Source organism: Chrysemys picta, chromosome 2, assembly GCF_011386835.1.
Source record: "Chrysemys picta bellii isolate R12L10 chromosome 2, ASM1138683v2, whole genome shotgun sequence".
Taxonomy (NCBI): domain Eukaryota; kingdom Metazoa; phylum Chordata; order Testudines; family Emydidae; genus Chrysemys; species Chrysemys picta.
In genome coordinates this window covers 227,686,463-227,701,771 of record NC_088792.1, presented here as the reverse complement: position 1 = coordinate 227,701,771, position 15,309 = coordinate 227,686,463, and the positions used below count along the sequence as shown (strand labels likewise).

At 38.1% G+C, this 15,309-nt stretch overlaps 1 protein-coding gene across 32 annotated transcripts in view; it reads left to right on the top strand.

Annotated features, from left to right (window-relative positions):
- The window catches only part of ASPH (aspartate beta-hydroxylase), a 190,704-nt gene that overhangs the window by 98,080 nt on the left and 77,315 nt on the right, over window positions 1-15,309 (top strand). The window lies entirely within an intron of this gene.

Genomic DNA, 15,309 nt, shown 5'->3' with positions numbered 1-15,309 from the left:
ACCGGATTAAAACGGCTGGATGTGGCCGGCTGGCCACATACGGCCCACGGGCTGTAGTTTGCCCATCCCTGTTCTATGACATGCTACTTTGAGTATTTTTGTCTTAGTCATCAGTTAACCGGACTGCCACAGTACTTCCAATTCCTCCTTTCATTATCTAAATGGACAGAGTGATGCATAGTGTTTGTCAGACCCATAAATATGCTCCAGATGTTCAGAACTTAGTACCTTTTGAGGTTTACTTCTACAGATAGGTACATGGTTTTGTTCCTTCGTTACCATCCAATAAATTGAGCCCCATGCACACACTTTCCTTGGGTCCTGCTTTCAGAGTTCAACATCAGACATTGCCAGTGTTTCTTTTAAAACGGAGCAGATAAGTTGTAAGAAGTACAGTGCAGAATCTCACATGAGCCGATGGATAGACCTTGTAGTCCAGAGGGAGATCAGATGTGCCCATCTGACTGGGCTGCTCTGGGGGTCCCCAACATAATTTTAGTCAGCCCTTTGGTTAGAGGGCCGTCTAATGGATGGCACCCTCCCTGGGCTACCCAGAATCTCTGAAGTATTGTGCTGTGGCCCCATCCCTAGCCATGTCCTGGAATACCCCCTTCACTAGAGCTTGCCAGGCATACTTGAAAGGCAACCTTAGGGATGTCCTCCACTGTACCTGTGCTGTAGGAATCTGCCTTTGGCAGGGTTCAGGACTTTTAAGGTACATTTATGCCACTCCAGCCCTTTCATCTGGCTTAAAGGGGCTGCAGCAGAGGTGAACATCTGATCCTTTTTCTTTCTGTCTTTCTTGGTCATGTTTCCTGTCTCTTCTGGGTGCAAGTCTGTTTCTTCAGTCTTTGGTCAATCTAATAGTTTTAGACACATACTCTTCAATTTGTACAATTTAGTATTTGTCAACTTTGTTTGTCTTTAAGTGCAAAATATTGTCTGGGTTTATTTCCTGGTACAAGAATGAGAGACACTCATCCTTCAGTTTTCAAAAAGTGCTATGGAGAGTTTTTGGACATGAGTTAGTCGATTGTTTAGTTTTGTTCCCATTTCTGATTCAATTAATTCTTCATCCCCAAACTTTCATAGAATCATAGAATATCAGGGTTGGAAGGGACTTCAGGAGGTCATCTAGTCCAGCCTCCTGCTCAAAGGAGGACCAATCCCCAGACAGATTTTTGCCCCAGATCCCCAAGTGGGCCCCCTCAAGGATTGAACTCTCAACCCTAGGTTTAGTAAGCCAATGCTCAAACTACTGTGTTGGGTATCTTACATAATACCTGGTATCTCAGATATTTCATGTGCAGGCTATATTTCTGGTTAAAGTTTTCACTATACTACTTTTGAATCCTCTGTATTTTTAAATGCAGTGAAATTCTATTCAGTTATCATCCGGTGAACAATCGGTTTAGTGGTAAAATTGTCACCTGTTATACAAGATACCTGCATTTGTTGGACTTTTGGTCAATGCAGGAGTGGCTGTGGTAGTGAAAGATCCAAGAACCCCATGTTGTGGCTTTTTACAAATCACAGTTGTGAAGTGGTTAGTGTGCTAAATTACATCATGAACCTTGACTGAGGGAATCTAAAATGTTTGTAGTAGTACATAATCCCATATTGGCTATGAGTTTTATCCAACAAATGTGTTAATCCTGGCACGATACAGTCCACTGCTTATGACATGGTATGAGCATTGATATGAGATTTATCTAAAAATGCAATTTAGTTAATTGTTTAACATTAGCTGTTTTCGAAAAAAGTTTATAAACTGAATAAGGTATGACTGACAGATATCTTTTACAGTAGTAAATTCAGTGAAGATAGTATCCAGATTTGGTATGTTTTTGTTTTGAGTCTGCAATCTTAGTCCAAGGAAAGATACTTATTGTCAAGGTTGATTTGTTCCATGGAAATGTTACTACTTCCAACTTTAGTATCAATGCAATACTGTATGGTAGTACAGATAATAAAGAAGCTAAGATTTTATGGCTCTGGTGCAACTAGTCCATAATTTTCAAAGTAGAGAATTGTCCCACTTGCATAATATTCTTCAGACTGGTACAAAATGTAGGAACAACATCCTGTTGTGTGATTTGCATACTGCTTTGATGCTTAATTCAAATTCCAATCATCAACTCGAATTTTGTTGATTTTGGTTTTGGTAGATGACATTCGTGTAATTTAGGATTACTTCTGATGTGATTTCTACCTCATAATCATGTGTCAGTGAATGTTTCCAATATTTGCTCAAAGTAATTTGGCTTATGTTAAATACTAGCGGCTGATTCCCCTATCTTTCTACATGTGTAACTATGTAATCCCTACTACTGTTAATGCAAGCATGAATGGATCATGTGACAGAACTGGGCCCTAATTGTTTACTGTGTGTTCCTTACGTTCTGGTTTAAAGAGAGCCATTAAGGCCGTTACAGATTTTCATAAACCACATAGCCTACCTCTTAGCCAGTCTCTATGACATGGTTTTCTGACAGCATGGTATTGTGTGTTGCTACTGTAACCCCCACACCTACTGAGTGTGGTGTTATGTCCATTTAATGAGGGGTGAGAGAGAGAGACTGCTTTACAGCCTTAGCTAAAAGCCAGTTGGAGGCTCATACACTACACTAAGTTCCAGAGGTCCCAGGTTCGATGTTGCCTGCCACCGACCGGGGTCTGTCGGTGTTACACTACCAATACAGAAAATGCCAGTAGCTAACACAGTTTGACTCTCCGTGTTTGTTTACAGTAAGTACCCCTTTTTTTTAAGGTAACTTTCTCTGTCTGTCCCATAAAATGAGATATGTTACTTTCTTTTGCCAGTATTAACAAATTTAGTTTAGCATAGCAAACGTGTTTTAGTCCCTAAGGGAGACAGGACTTCATCTCTGTATTTGCCTCTTTTATATTTTTATTCATTACAGTAACTGAAGTATTAAGGGTAGTTTAGATGAAAGAGTAAAAGACATTTACCATTCTTTTAAGCAAGCCTAAATTGATTTGCATGCAGAGTTTTAGAACTCTCATATGGTACAAGTGAAAAGGTTCAGTTGTTTAATTACTTCAGATTTCTCATGGTTCCCTTGCTGGTGATTTTAGGGTTATCCTTCTGTTGTATGTTTTACATTTAATGCAGCCCTTCTCAAACTGTGAGATTGGCCTTCTGGTGGATGTTGCTTCTCTTCAGGGAAACTCTGGGAAATGTAGGGGGAAGAGAATATATTTTTCTCTTTCTCCTTAGGACTTGGAATAAACTAGAGCTTGTTAAATTAACAAATTCGGTGCTAACTACTAAATATAGTATCTGACTATTCAAAATGAAATGATGCACTCAACAAAAAGAAGCAGGCTACCCTGTCTATATGTACAGTATGTAAGAAAAAGATTAAGTATTTTTCCTTGCTCAGATGAGAAACTCTGGTAAGTCTTGATCTAATTGCATAATACTTTTTGAGAAAATACATATTGTAAGTAAAACTTAGTTTTATGCCAATATGTCGGCTGCAAGTCTACAATTAATTTTAAAAAAGTAAAGGTGAAGATGTAAGGGGAAGTAAGTGTAAAATGTGTGTCTTACCTAAATGTCTGCATACATGGGCAGAAATGCATTTAGCTATCGATGCAAGGAATGTGCATATGGTGGGTGCATGAAAAATGACACATTTGTATAAAAGAGTGGAAGCTACACAACACCCATTCTGCCATTTCAGAATTGGTGAAGTAGAGTTGTTAAATGGAACATACTGGAAAATTACTGCTGGTCCTTGGTAGTGTAACTTGTGATATGCATGATGGGGAAGGAAAAACAGTTTCCCCCAGGTCCTGACTTGGGCTTATTCTCTTTCACCCCTCCTCCTAACACAGCTGGTTTTTCCCAGCTGTTACATCCACTTCATTATTCCCCAAACCAAGTTGTAGCTGGATGCAAGCCAGCTGTCTCTGCCATCCAGTCCCCCCATTAGGTAATGTCTTTTTCCCTTGTTTCAAGAACCCTAGCCTTCCATTTCCCCCATCCCTTGTTTTTGGTAGAGTTCTGTGAGCATTTTCTCTACTCAGTTGTCATTTTGGGGAGGGGAGGATAATCTTTATAAATTGCTAACTGGGTATGTAACTTTTGTTCAAATACAGATGGTTCTGATACTTTTAAGGTCTCAGACTTTACTAGCTGCTTTCACACAGGAGACATTCTTGTTATACCCCCTTCTTCTCCCCCCGGTCCTCCAGAATATAAAATTCATACTTATGATGACTGAAAAGACATTTTGGGTGATTGAGTGTTCCCTCTCTTTCAGATGGGTAAAAATCATTTTTTAAATGATAAATTTAAATATTTTAATTAAAAATATTTTTTAAAAATATATGTAAATTTGAAATTGATATCCGGTGTTATGGCCTAAACTTACTATAATCTATTAAAATTACTTAAATAAATAATATTAATCAGTACATATTTGTTGCTGATGTTTCAGTCCGACCACTGAATTGGTGGAAGTCACTGGCCATATACCTGGAACCAGAGTTTGTTGAAGTGCTAAGCCAGTTTTTGACAGTAGTAGCCTCTTCTGCAGGTGCACAGAAATTATTATTTTCATTTCATTTCATTCAGCTGTTCAGTACAGTTCAGTGCCTAGTTCATTGACAATTAAGAAACTAATTGGGAGTTGTAAAAGCAGGAAAGTTTGTTTTCCTCTTCCAATTGATGAATAAAATCTAGGTGTAAAAGTAGAAGATCTACTAGTTCTAAAATTGGGGAAGGACTTGGTGACCAGAAATAACCAGTTCACTTCACTAAATAGAGATACTTCCTTTGTTTAATAAATCAAGTAGTTTTAAATTCAAAATATGTTTTGATAAAAGCTTTTACTTTTGTATCCAGCATATTTAAGGTAGTTTTATTTAACGAATAAAAAACTGTTTTAAATGCCAATTTCCATTCAAATAGAATTTGACACAAATCATGAGTAAACAGTCATCTAGGAAATAAAAAATTCACCATTTCTAACATCAAAAATGATGTTAGATGTATGTTAAGCTATATAATTAAATATAGTGTAACCTTCTGATTAGCAAGAAGTACCAAATTTAGTGCAAAGGCTATATTGAGTTTTGAATGAGCATGTTTTAATAGGTTGATTCCCACTGGTTGGTAACTTTCTTTAGGAAAATAAAAAGTAAAAATGTAAAACAAGATTAAAATCAGTGATTTTTCATAGATTTCATAGAAGAGTGTGATTATCTAGTCCAGCAGTGCCCAAACTTTTCCTCCCACTCCCCGCCCCTTACTATTAAGGGAATGTGTTTACTCCCCCCCCCGGGCACTGGGGGCAGGCTCGGGCCCCGCTGCACCCCCTAGAGCAGGGATGGGCAAACTTTTTGGCCCAAGGGCCACATCTGGGTATGCAAATTGTACAATGGGCCACGAATGCTCACAAAATTGGGGGTGGGGATGAGGGCTCTGGCTGGGGGTGCAGGCTCTGGGGTGGGGCCAGAAATGAGGAGTTCAGGGTGCAGGAGGGGGCTCCTGGCTGGGGCAGGGGGTTGGTCTGTTCGGGGGGGGAGGAGGGAGGGCTCCAGCTGGGGGTGTGGGCTCTGGGGTGGGGTTGGGGATGAGGGGTTGAGGGTGCAGGAGGTTGCTCTGGGCTGGGACGGAGGGATTCGGAGGGTGGGAGGGGGATCAGAGCTGGGGCTGGGGCAGGAGGTTGGGGCATGGGAGGGGGTCGGGTTCAGGCTCCGGGCAGCACTTACCTCAAGCAGCTCCCAGAAGCAGCGGCATTTCCCCACTCTGGCTCTGCATGCTGTCCTGTCTGCAGGTGCCGCCCCTGCAGCTCCCATTGGCCATGCTTCCCAGCCAATGGGAGCTGTAGGGGTAGCACTTGGGGCGGGGGCAGAATGCGGAACCCCCTAGCTGACCCTATGCATAGGAGCCGGAGGTGGGACATGCTGCTGCTTCTGGAAGCCTCACGGAGAGGAGCAAGTCCCAGACCCTGCTCCCCGGCGGGAGCTCGAGGGCTGGATTAAAACATCTGGAGAGCTGGATGTGGCTCCCGGGCCGTAGTTTGCCCACCCCTACCCTAGAGGGATGCCCCACAGTTTTGGGCCACTGATCTAGCCATAGAACTTTCCAAAATAGTTTAAATCAAGGTTTCCTATTTTCTGATTTAAATCAGTTCACCCTACCTTCTTTGGTGTTATGTTATATCTTTTCTTTAAGTTCACCGAAGTTCAGTTTATCAGAGTTATTCAATGTGAGTTTCCTTCTGTTTAAAATAAACTGTATTAAGTTGATGCAACAGAAATATCCATTCTATTCAATATGCTCTATTCACTGTTGCCTTTAAGTGTCTTTGGGAAGTCTGGTTGCTTAATATTTAATATATTTGATGTGCTTTTGGGGAAACTGAGAGAAACATGCATTTTCACAGGCATATTATAATGTCAGTAGGGTTGGCTTGCAGATATAGGGCCAGATTCTCACCACGTGAACTTCAGTGGAGCTGCACAGATTTAAACTTGACTGACTTGCACCAGCTGAGGATCAGGCCCATTATGTGTGGGATTTCTGGAATATAGGGGTGTGTATCCTTGTGTGTAGGAGTTTAGATGTGGGAAGCCTCTGAACAGTGGGAAAGGAGAGAAGGGGGTTGATGCAAGGTTTGGGTATATTGGAGTTCTGAGACAGGTATTTCTTATGGATTTTGGAGAATGGAAGCCCAGTGGAAAATCCATCAAGGCACTACAGCACAGTAATACTTCATAGAGATAGACTTGAATACATTGTGACATTCAAAGCCAATGATACATCAGGGTAAACAGAATAATTTCTAAATATTTTTTTAAAACTGCATAAAACTTCAAGCACCAGTATTGGTAAACTGTGGGGCAGATTATAAACACATTTCATTTAGTTAAAGGGAATAAAATTAATGAAGTTCTTCTGCTTAAAAAAAAAAAAAAAGTTTTGAAAGCATGGAAATTGTGAGTTAAGGAAATCTAAACAACCACAGCTTTGTCCCTGTAATTCCATCTACCCTCCACACACATTCAGGATTCAGCAGATTTAGAATCTGCAAAAACACTGTTTTTAATATTGATAATAAAATATACACCTGCATTAGACTATACCAAATTTGACATTCTGATATAAGTAATATTCACCCGAGATATGCGCGACCTACATTACTATAGACTGTCCATCAAGAAATCCTCCATTATCAAGAATTTAAGCCCAAACGCCTATCAGTTCCACCTTCCACAAAATAGCTTGAAATATTGCAGATTTTGGAATTTTTATAAACCGTTTAAAACCACTGATCAGGCCTTTGCAAGGATGGGCACTCTTATACTCTTGCTCAATTTCTCAAATTTATGGGGTTAAGCTATACTAATATAAGCTCCTGTATACTGGTATAATTGTGCCCACACTAGGGAATTGTATCACTTTAACTATATCTGTTTCTAGACCAGTATAATTACAGCAGTGCAAAAAATGTGGGTAAACCAGCCTAAGATGTTACCCAGTTCTCAGGGTCTCCAAACAGTCATGTTGTGCAGTGTGTCAGGAGTCAATCCTTATTGTAGTGTGATACTTGCCAGAGACATCTGTCTTACATGATGGGTTCAATGTGACAGAGTTAAGGTTATTCTGTACTTACACATTTGCCAAACTTTCCCCCAGCTTTCTGAAAACTGCAGATATTCTTGAAATTTTTCCTCTTACCTTGTTGTCGTGTGTTTTACACCTTAAATTCCGCTTAATATGTGGTTGAAATCCCTTTCTCCCCTGTTCCTTCTTCGCGTCCGCCTGTCATTGATTTTTAAAAATATAAAATTTTTATATTTGGACATGGCCCTAATTTCCTTTGCAAGTTAAATTCAAAGATCTATTCTGTATTCAAAGATCTATTCTTCAGATTAGTATTTAAAATTTGATAGTCCCCATCTTCTATAGCAACTTTGTGATTATTCTTTAAATAGAATAGCTCCTGGGAATGATAGCTTTCTCCAAATAAATTACAATGCTACAAAGTTGCATTTTTTTTAGCATGTAGACTTGATTTTTTTAAATTGTGTTTTGGTTGGTCCTTTAATTTAGATTTCCCCTTATTTTTTCAGATACTTAAAGCTTCAAAAAGACTGTTCCTACAGCAGGAGGACCAGCCCTAACCATACGCTACACAAGAGATGGTTGTAATAGATCTCATGATGTAATTACTGAACAGTTCAGGATCTTGGGAAATGAACACTAAAATATTATAAATGGGTTTTAGCCAACTGTCATTTTATTACACTTTTTTTTAACGTTTAGATGTTAAAATTTACGTTCCTGTCTAACTTTTTTGTCAAGTTTAGTGCATTCATTGGTTTTATTTCTCTTTCTTCCCTGTTTGTGACAGTTGTGTGTTTGACATTCATTTTAGATGTGCTATTCAAGCAATTTGTTAATATTCTATTTATGATGGAGCATCAATTGATTTTTCAGATTTTAATATATATATTGTAGGTACATACATTTAAAAAATTGGGAACAGGTTGGGCAAACAATGTACAAATGTGATAAATTTAAAACATGTTACTACTAATGTAACATATGAGCTAACTGCATTTTTATTGGAAACACTAATGAGACATTGAGCTGTGAAGTTTTGATTTTTATCTGTCTGCACTGATATTATGTCAACAGTTACACTACATGAGCTTCAAATCATTTACAATAATTCTACGGTTTATAAAACATACATGTCTAATTCTAAGCAATATATAGACAGATTAAGACTTTTTCCATAATCCTTTATGTCGAAATTTGAACTCGTTATTTTATGCTCATTTGATTTTAAAACTAAGTAACCCGAAGACTTTAAAACCGCCTGGCAGGAAGTCAGGGTATATATTGACACAGGTATGTAATCAGTTTGGGCTTAGTAAGACATACTTTATATTGCCCAGAGCACTGACTAATATCACAGCTGGGATTTATGTAGTGTGATACTCAATTAACATTCAGAGAGGGAAAAACAAAACAGATTTGCAAAAATACCCAGCTTTTAGATTTAAAAGCTGACCCTATCAAATAATGTTTACCTAAAAATAAGGTTTAAACATTTAAGAATACTGTAAATATATAAAAACAGTTTTAATGACTCAACTCCATTTAATTTAAATTTTGAATGACTGAGAATTTTAATAAAGCTGATGTGTTGTCTACCTGTTGCATGCTGCTGTTCCACAACTGTAGAGACATCATCTTTTCATTCTTGGGCTTTTTTATGTTCCTTTTTGGATCAGGAATAGTTGCTGTGATTAAAATATTGCAAAGTCTGATATGGGAACTAGGAAAAATAAAATACACTTTATTTTAAAATAGAGTATCAGTAAAATAACATTGGTTGTGTTTTAGTTGACAGGGAGATTTTTTTTTTGTTAGTTTCTTTAACACTGTTTTGAGATTTTTACTGATACACCCATAGGAAAGGACATATATGCTTGTTTAATGTGTGGGACTCCAATTCACTTTGAGTTCCATGAGCAGAGCAAGTGTAAAATATGCCCCAGAGTGATTTCTTTAAACTTATCAGGTTAGCAATAATCTTCTTAAACTGTGATGTGCGTTGAGGCGGAGTATGGCATTCTTCTTGGTGTAAAATTCTCAGTGTTTGTGAATTGCAAAGCAATATATTTTACAAAGCCATATTTTGTAGGGAGCTTGGGAGTAAAATTTAAGACTTGTGGGAAAAAAAGACCATAAATTTTACTGCATTTATGTGTAATATGACAGTCTGTTTATAGAATTATGGGACTATGAGGATGTGTTATGCTGTGATCAAATTTTAAACACTTTGTAATTAAGTATGTGATTTTTAGGAGCTTCTTGTTTACAAAAGTGTGCCAAGCTGGGAATGGTCAAGGGGATCTTTTTAAAAAAAATAAAGTGTATTTCTTCTGTTTTAATGTTATCTGCAATAAAACACAGAAGAGTATCTTTGCTTTGGTGTCTTTATTTTGTACTCTTAAGTGCAGAAATCTGGTATCTGTGTTAATAAAGGTGTTTCAGTACCTACTTATCTCATACTAATTAATATCACCTATCTGTCATAATATATCTCTTTGTCATTTAATATACAAGGAGGACAAAATTCGAGCAGAACATAATCTTTATTTTGGTTGTAGGGGAGGGGAGATGAGGCAATGGCGATGGGTTGAGGACATAGTCTATTAGAATGTTGCTGCATGTTTACTCTGCTTTTGAAGCTTGTCAGTCCAGTCCTAAAGCCAATTTATGTGGTTTGCCCAAATTTGGTCCGGGGTGTATATTTTCTTTGTGACTTGGAAGGAACGACATTTTACTCACTGAAATACACCAGTGTCTGGCAAAAAGGTCCCGCATTCAGTGTAAATTTTCTGGAGGAAAATTGTGCCAGTGGTCCATATTTTGAGTTAGAAGTGTAAAGTGGATGCTGTGCCTACACCATTTTGAGTAAAGCAGACATAAACAGGTCTGGTACACCTCCCTGATTCTCTGACAATCCTATGTCCTTATGTAGACTAGAACGTAGCTGGGTAAAGGATTCTAAGCAAGGCACATCCCCAACCCTCCTTGTACTTTTTCCTGCTGTGCCCTCAGAGACCATGGATTCTTGCACTTGGCTGTCTTTTCAGTGGTGTTAGGAAAACACACCAGTTCGGGAAAATAATACATAAATATCACGAAATGGGTCATTGTTTAACAACTAAAATTAATATATTAATGTTGAAAATCTATTACCACTTTAGTTGCCCCTGCACACTAGGGAAATACAAATTATATGGAGCTACTATAAGGTGGGTGCATAACTGGTTGGAAAACTGTTCCCAAAGAGTAAGTAATTAGCAGTGGTTCACACTCAAGCTGGAAGAGCATATCAAGTGGGGTCCCACAGGCGTCAGTTCTGGGTCCAGTTCTGTTCAATATCTTCATCAGTGATTTAGATAATGGTGTAGAGAGCATACTTATAAAGTTTGCCAAGCTGGGAGGGGTTGCAAGTGCTTTGGAAGATTAAAATTCAAAATGATCTGGACAAACTGGAGAAATGGTCTGAAGTAAATAGGATGAAATTCAATAAGGACAAACGTAAAGTACTCCGCTTAGGAAGGAACAATCAGTTGCACGCACAAAATGGGAAATGACTGCCTAGGAAGGAGTACTGCAGAAAGGGATCTGGGGGTCATAGTGGATCACAAGCTAAATATGAGTCAACAATGTAACCCTGTTGCAAAAAAAAGCGAACCTCATTCTGAGATATATTAGCAGGAGTGTTGTAAGCAAGACACGAGAAGTAATTCTTCTGCTCTACTCCATGCTGATAAGGTTTCAACTGGAATATTGGGTCCAGTTCTGGGCACCACATTTCAGGAAAGATGTGGACAAATTGGAGCAAGTCCAGAAAAGAGCAACAAACATGATTAAAGATCTAGAAAACATGACCTATGAGGGGAGATTGAAAAAAATGGGTTTGTTTAGTCTGGAAAAGAGAAGATAGAGAGGGGACATAACAACCTTTTTTGTACTTGAAAACAGTTAACAAGGAGGAGGGAGAAAAATTGTTCTTCTTAACCTCTAGGATAGGACAAGAAGCAATGGGCTTAAATTGCAGCAAGGGCGGTTTAGGTTGGACATTAGGAAAAACTTCCTAACTGTAGGGGTAGTTAAGCCCTGGGATAAATTGCCTAGGGAGGTTGTGGAATCTCCATCTTTGGAGATTTTTAAGAACCGGTTATGCAAACATCTGGCAGGGAAGGTGTAGATAATACTTAATCCTGCCATGAGTGCAGGGGACTGGACTAGATGACCTCTCGAGGTCCCTTCCAGTCCTGTGATTCTAGGATTCCCACTAATCAGAGATGAGCTAGTGGTTATGATAGAACTCTTGTAAATAGGAAATTCTGGAATATACTGCAGCTGTATATTTACAGCAATATATATTTTGTAAAATTTGACATAAAACTGATGTAATTTAGGTATTTGTAAAATACTACAAATATAAATTAAAACTACGTAACCACAAGCATATTAGAGTTGATGTATGCATAGGCATAATACGTATTAATTATATATGGTTGTATGTGTAATATGTATGCAGTATCTTGCAAAGACACTTTAAGCATGTAACGGGTCATTTTTCTAAAATGCAAAATATATTTTCAGTTTTGAAAATATTGTTTTTAATGCTACATGAAAAGTAAATATGTATCTTCATGGCAACATGTGCTTTTTTTTTCCATGGGGAAGCACTTTGCTTTACATTTGCACAGTTACTTGCTGGCTGCTGAGAGCTGCTCTAGTTAGCACAATCAGCTTAAAGCAAGTTTACCCAGATGTTTCACATTAGAATCATAGCAGTGTAATTTTTCAATAACTACATCCTCCTATTGCTCCAGAAATGTTCACTTTTACACATTGGTCAGAGTCAATGATGACACTCAGGTTATAAGCCAGAGTGACAGGGAAGACGGAGGTGCTTTGTATGAAGGTGAGAAATGGGGGAAAGGGTTGGTGGGCTTGAAAGGATCTTGGTCTGGGTCATGCTAAGTTTAAGATGCTGGCAAAACACTTGCACTGAGATGTCCAATCTCACAACACTACTGGAGGAAGACCATTGTTTACAGTGTTGTTGTAGGTGTTTTGGACCCAGGATATGAGAGACAAGATGTGTGAGATCTATTTTATTGGACCAACTCCTATTGATGAAAAAGAGAAGCTTTCTAGCACCACAGATCTCTTCTTCAGAAGGGAGAAAGGTCAGATTTGTAAATCTTTACTATGAAGATGTTCATTAAAACCATGTGTGCAGATAAGATCACCCTAGACATAAGTAGTGAGGGCAGCAGTACTCACTGACCAAGATGCAGAGGGGAACGCTTAGCCAAGTAGGCAGAGAACCAGGTAAGATGGGGAACCAAAAGCTAAGGGAGGACAAAATTAAAGGAGGGTACAGTCAGTATCAAAAGTAGCTCAAAAGATCAAGGAGCATGAGGATGGAAGAGAGACCCTAAGGACTGCTCAAGAAAAGATAATTAGAGTCTTTGAGAACAAATGCAGCTGAGAGGGCAAAAGCCAGATTGGAGAGAATTTAGGATGAAGCTAGAGAAGGGGAACTTGAGGCAGTAGTTATAGATGGCACATTAGTGAACTTAAAAATGAAGTGGAGGGGGAAAATTGGGTGACTGTACCTTACTTTTTACTGAGAGAGGAAAGAACCTGTAGAAATAAGTTGTGAATGGTAAGGGAAGGCAGGAGAGGGGAAGAGCTTACAGAGGTGAGTGGAGGGTGTTGTAGAAGGTGCTGGTGGGGGGGAAAGGATAGAGGGGAGTGGGAAGTTAGTAAATCATGAAGTAGTGAACTATTTATACAATCCTGCTGTATGCTCTGGATGGGGTTGAGTGATAGTGTAGAATTCACTATCATTCATAGAAATTAAAAACTCAGATGTATCTGTCAGCTAGAGACTGGGTTGTAGGTATCTCTAAAATCTTTCCATGGAAACACTGAATCGGACTTCGAAAAATGTTTTTATTACAATTACACATGCAAATAAGGTAATTATGCAAATAGGTGACAACTACGTGTGTGCATGTACAATCATAGTAAATGTATTCCCTATCCAAGCGGACCTGTAGCTTTTGAATATATCAACCTATGAATCTTTTCCCATTTCTAATTATGATAACCTGTAGTTTAAATATTTTTATAATTTAATTATGGAGGCAAATAATTCTCACACTTCACCAAGTTTATTTAATTCAGTATTTTGTAGCTTGGTTAATACATTACAGGGTGCAAGCCAATATTGCGGGAAATCCAGAGAATTTAGCAATCTAGGCATACTGAAGTAGCAGTAGTCACTCCATAGTTAACTGTCAAGATAGTTCCACATACTAAGCCTGCATTTGGCACATGCACAGATTCCAGTTTCTCCAGGGGGAAAAAAAAAAAACTTTTTTTGAGATTTTACATGCTGCAGATCATTCCAGGATAGAATTTCTAGGAAGTCGGGTACAAATCAGGCAGTTTTAAAGAGTTTGTGTGTTGAAATGTAGCTGTAGTTTACATATTTGTTTTTCTTTTTCATCAGATCTCCAAAATGTCTAGACCTAGGAATTTCTAATTTGTTTTGTTTTTGTAGTCCTTGCTGAGTAGAATTGTCTTTTAGTATTTTAGTTAGTGTAGCTTAATGAGAGAAATTCTATGAAAACTATAAAAAGAAGAACAGGAGGACTTGTGGCACCTTAGAGACTAACAAATTTATTAGAGCATAAGCTTTCGTGGACTACAGCCCACTTCTTCGGATGCATATAGAATGGAACATATATTGAGGAGATATATATATACACACATACAGAGAGCATAAACAGGTGGGAGTTGTCTTACCAACTCTGAGAGGCCAATTAATTAAGAGGAAAAAAAAATTAATTGGCCTCTCAGAGGTGGTAAGACAACTCCCACCTGTTTATGCTCTCTGTATGTGTGTGTATATATATCTCCTCAATATATGTTCCATTCTATATGCATCCGAAGAAGTGGGCTGTAATCCAGGAAAGCTTATGCTCTAATAAATTTGTTAGTCTCTAAGGTGCCACAAGTCCTCCTGTTCTTCTTTTTGCGGATACAGACTAACACGGCTGCTACTCTGAAACCTATGAAAACTATAAACTTAGAGATGTTAGGTAGATTGCATTGATGCATACTTTCAGGCTGGGCCGTTTTCTCAGGAAATGTTTGTCAATATAAAGCTATCTGAAGTACTAAATAGGTAAATTAATATATATCACAGGTAAAATGTTCACAAACCTCTAAATGACTCAGAAGCCTAAGTTCCATTTTTCAAAACTGACTTTGGCACTGGATCCTAAATCTGACTGAAAGTTAATGAGACTTCAACACATTTGAAAATTTTACTCCTATTTTCAAGCACAAGTGAATAGGTAAAATTAAGAAAAATAAACAGAACCTATAGGTACAAAGTTAATCAAACATTTGGTGGCTGAAGAACCTAGAAGAATTATGTATAATATAGTATATGTGTGTGGATATCATTCACATACGTGTGTGGGGGTGGAGGGGAGGACTTTTATCTTATTTTGAAAAGATCGCTATTAGTTCTAAAACATTTCATGCAGCATTATCCCCATCTTATGTTAAATAATAAGCTATAATTTAACTATAAATTACCCAAGCATTTTTGATTAAAATGACTTAAGTAACAATATGCTGCCATGAAGTCCTACAAAAAGTTTTTACTTTAACTGTCTCTTTTCCATAGGTATTGATTACCGGTA